Source organism: Equus caballus, chromosome 23 (genome assembly GCF_041296265.1).
Source record: "Equus caballus isolate H_3958 breed thoroughbred chromosome 23, TB-T2T, whole genome shotgun sequence".
NCBI lineage: Eukaryota > Metazoa > Chordata > Mammalia > Perissodactyla > Equidae > Equus > Equus caballus.
Window position 1 is genome coordinate 64,784,044 of NC_091706.1, and position 4,602 is coordinate 64,788,645.

Consider the following 4,602-nt stretch of genomic DNA (forward strand, 5'->3'; position numbering starts at 1 on the left):
AAAGCTCAAAGGAGGCAAGGCAGGAAGATGGCCCTTCCTCGGGGAGCCGACAGTTCTCTGAGGGCAGCAAAGTGAGCTCATTGCCACCAGCATGTCGGTCCTTTTCAAACACAGCACTGCGCTGGATGTTGTTTTCAAGGAGACGTTTTGACAAGATGACTGAAGATACTAATGGGAATAAGGTGAGAGAATTAGGGCTGGGAATTGTTGTGACCATGATGACTGCATTTATGAAGCCCCAGACGCCCCGGGTGTTTCCATGCACTATGGCATGTGCTCTTCATAGCACCCCCGGAAGGAGAGGCACCCATTGTGCCTGGGGTCCAGAGCAGGAGGCTGGAGCACAGCGAGATTGCAGGCAGGGGGTGGAGTCAGCCATTGAACCTGGGGCCGTTGATCTGTCACCACTGTTCACCATGAAAAGAGCCCAAGAACACAACCAAAGGCTCCTGACCATGGGTGTGTCAGCCTCTGCCCCGATGGGTTCAACAGTCTCCTTGGAACTTGGAAAGATACTGAAGGTGCTTATCCATCCAGTGATCTGACGACAGCGGCAGGAGTGTGACGGGGACAGCGATGCCCGCTCAGCTCCCCCGCCACCTGGCACTTTACCTGCTTGTTCAGACCCAGTACTCAAAACCGTCGCAAATGGGTTTGTCAATTTATAGTTCAAGAAACTGAGGTGGAGAGCTGCATTTGTGGCCGGTGTTATGCATTCAGAGCCCACACGTTGAATCACCAATCTGGACGATACAGAGCCAGTCTGAGCAGCTGAGAGCCATGCATCACATCCCTAAAACCAGGTGCCCAAGTGGACCCGAGGTTTGGAAGCGATCCCCGTCAAAAGGGAAGCAAGCGTGGGTCAAGAGCACCCCGTGACGAGTGTCTTGCTGTGTTCTGTGCTGGTCAGACTTGCCTGGAGTCTTGCATTCAGTTCTCAGCGTCGCCGTTGCAGGTGCTCATAGATTGACTCTGTGCTTTTCTGGGAAGCACACAGGAGTTCTTTGGCCAAGTTTCATCTCTTCTGAAACCAGCGATGAGACTTCTGGCGAAACCTCTCATCCCTCTGAGCCTGTTTCTTCATCTGGAAGGCAGTCAGTAGTCGTTCACGGTTGCTGCCAAGACAGACTGGATGTGTCCGTGCGAAAGGGCTTTGTCAGCAGTCAAGTCATCTGTAGATGTGGGGGCGATGTTTAATTGTTTCAATTGTTTCGTGTTTCAGGAGAAACCTCTTGGCACAGGGCATTGGGTCTCACGACCGTGTCCAGTTCAGGAAATGTTCGCGAGCCTGGGCATACTCCCTGGAGAAGGGAGGTTGGGGGCAGCTGGTAGCCGTCTTCAGGAGACCTGCCGTGCGAAACTGGGACCTTGGAGGCTGCCTTGGGCTGGAGGAAGCCCTCCAGGCCTGCCCCAAACACGTTCTGCTGTCCAAAGTCAGTAGGGGAAGCTGCCTCGACTTTCCCAGGTCCAAGAGCTGCTCCCTGCCACTGAGGCTGAAGTGGAAGGTGGGCGGTCAGGGGCGGGGCCGTGGGACTGCACCCCGGGGAGCAGAGGACAGCTCTCCTAACGTGGCCGTGTTCCGTCCCGTAGTCGTTCAGATTGTGCCCCTTCAGCTCCGACACAGGCTGAGCAGCTGTGAAATACGTGGCTGAAGATGCTGCTCACTGGTGGGTCGGGTCAGAAGAGGCACAGAGAACAGGTATCTGTCTGAGGTGGATCTGGTTAATAACTACTTTGGCCCTTGGGATAATCCATAGTTTAAGCAGTAGTTCTTTTAATATTTTAAGAAAAATTTTCCTCACGTCTGAATGCCATGTGTATAGTACCAATTTTGAGGGCTGGGGAGGGAGAATTGCCCTGAGAAAAGCAGCCCATTTTCTCATCACCCTTTTGGCTTTCACGTGACTTCCTGGCAGTCTTCCCTGTCGCAGGAGAAGCTGGAGGACTCCGGCCCCCATGGTGGGCCAGACCAGGAACAGAGTGGGCTTTCTGCACGAGCCATTCCCCGCATCTCCCTGCCAAGGTTCAGTCCTAATGCATCTCGAAAGACTGCCGTGCAAAGTGTTCACACGCAGTCTCCCGTGGACCCATTTCACAGAGCGGCACGTTAGAACTTCTGAAGGAGCTAGTGGAACCACCACGGCATCGAGCTACAGCTCGGGGCCCACGTCCCTCGAGTGGCGATGTTCTCAGGCAGAGGGTTCAGAGGAATTTGAAGATGGGCAAGTGCACTTTCCTGACCTTTTGAAGATCCTCTGAGTCACTTTCACTCTGAGCCTCTGCTGGTGTTGAATGAATCCTCCGTGCAGTTTACAGAAAGGGAAGAGCCATCTGGCAGGCAGCGAAGTTCAGACTCCTCACGGCCTCTCCTGCGTTGAGTAACATGACTTGTGAGTTATCTATTAACAATTTTCTGAAACACACTTTTCTTGAAGCCTAGAACTTGCTCACAAGTGGCCAAAATTTGAACGCTTTGAAAATATAAGAAATGTGCGCCATGCCATAAAACACAAGGAATGAGCCCACATCTGACATGGTGGAAAGAAATTCTAATTCTTGGAGCGATGTGATGGCTATAGTTAGTCTTCATACCGATTGGGGTCTGTCTTGGAGCTGGCAGAACACCAGCAGGGGTCTGCACATGTCACAGAAAGGTGCTCCCTTTGTCTCTGGTCCTCGTGGGGGTGTCTGTGTGACTCGTGACTGTCAAACTCCTCTTCTGAAACGACTGGCGGGTGTCCGTCCTGGCTCTTCCACGCGCTGGCACTCCCGAGTCCAGGGAGAGTGTGTGGTCTCCCATATGCTACGTGTGCACTGAAAACGTTTGCATCTGTAGATATGAAAATGTATGTTGAATTTCCTGAAAGACTCGACAGACCTGACATTTTTAATTATCTCCAGTTTCCCCCAGGAATAAGCTAGTCTTAGAAAGTGAGCATGAGGAGGCGTGTCGTGGTTAAGGGAACTGAGGACAGGAGCCGAGTCCTGGCCTGGGCCAGGCCCAGCTGCTCTTGTTCCATGACCCTTCAGCGCATGCAGAATGGAGGCTGCATCTGTAAGAAGGAAGACCCCATCTTATCTGTCCATCAAACCTGAGGACAGAGATTCCCCAGGCTGCTGGCCCTGAAGAAGGTAACTTCAGGAGGCGTTTTCGGGCTCCATTCCATGACTTCAGAATCGATTCTGGGTTTAGAGCCCTGGAGTCAGTATTGAGGGAGGGAAAAAAAATTTTTTTTGAGATATAATTAACATACCATAAAAGTTACCATTTAAAGTGTACAGCTCAGTGGTTTTAGTATATTCACAGAGTTGTAAAACCATGACCAGTCTAATTCCAGAACATTTTCAGCACCCCAAAAGGAGCCCTGTGCTTAGAAGCAGTGGCTCCCGATTGCCCCTCCCCCAGTCCCTGGCAACCACCCATCTGCTTTCTGGAATCTCTGGATTTGCCTTTGGACATTTCACATAAAGAGAATTATACAGTGTATAGCCTTTTATGTCTGACTCTCTTCGCTCAGTGTAATGTTCTCAGGGTTCATCCATGGTGTGACGTGTATCAGTGCTTCAGCCCTTTGTATGGCTAAAAATATTCGATCATACATACATACCACATTTTATTTATCTCTTCATCAGTTGATGAATATCTGAGTTTCCACTTTTTGGATATTATAAATAATGCTGCTGGGGCCGGCCCCGTGGCCGAGTGGTTACATTTGTGCGCTCTGCTCCTGCAGCCCAGGGTTTCGCCAGTTCGAATCCTGGGCATTGACATGGCACCAATCATCAAGCCACGCTGAGGTGGCATCCCACATGCCACAACTAGAAGGATACACAACTGAAAATACACAGCTATGTACCAAGGGGCTTTGGGGAGAAAAAGGAAAAATAAAATCTTTAAAAAAATAAATAAATAAATCATGCTATTATGAACATACATGTGCAAGTACTGTGATTGTGCTTTTGGTGTCATGTGTAAGAAACTATTGCTTAATCCAAGGAGATGAAGATTTATGTGTCTGTCTAAGAGTTTTATAGGTTTAGCTTTTACATTTGGATGTTTTATCCGTTTTGGTTAATTTTTGTATATGGTGTGAGGTAGGGTCCAACTTCCTTCCTTTGCGTGTTGATACCCCGTTGTTCCAGCACCATTTGTTGAAAAGACTATTCTGTCCTCCACTGTATTGTCTTGGTAACCTTGTCAAGAATCAATTAGCCATAATGTAAGGGTTTATTTCTAAAATCTCAGTTCTGCTCCATTGTCCATCCTTATGCCCACATCTATTGATTTGATCACGTGGTGGTGGTTTTTTATTCTATTGATATGGTTATTACATTGATTGATTTTCAGATATTAAACCAACCTTGCATTCCTGGGATAAATTGCTTGATCATGGTGTATACTCCTGTTTTTATGTTGCTGGGTGTGGCATGCTAGTATTTGTTCAGAATTTTTGGGTCTATGTTTATAAGGAATATCATGAGTTTTCTTGTAATGTCTTTGTCTAGTTTTGAGTAGCAGGGTAATAATTCTGGCTTCCTGGAATGATTTATGAACTGTTCTTTTTCTAGAAGAGTTTGTTTAGGATTGGTACTAATTCTACT

The 4,602-nt window shown here is 48.4% G+C and overlaps 1 long non-coding RNA gene across 1 annotated transcript; it reads left to right on the plus strand.

The window, feature by feature from the left end:
* LOC138920441 (uncharacterized) lies at positions 1-3,934 on the plus strand. Its single transcript, XR_011431613.1, has 2 exons — positions 1-1,699; positions 1,917-3,934. It is a non-coding gene; the product is annotated as an uncharacterized lncRNA (long non-coding RNA).
* The last annotated feature ends 668 nt before the right edge of the window (positions 3,935-4,602 follow it).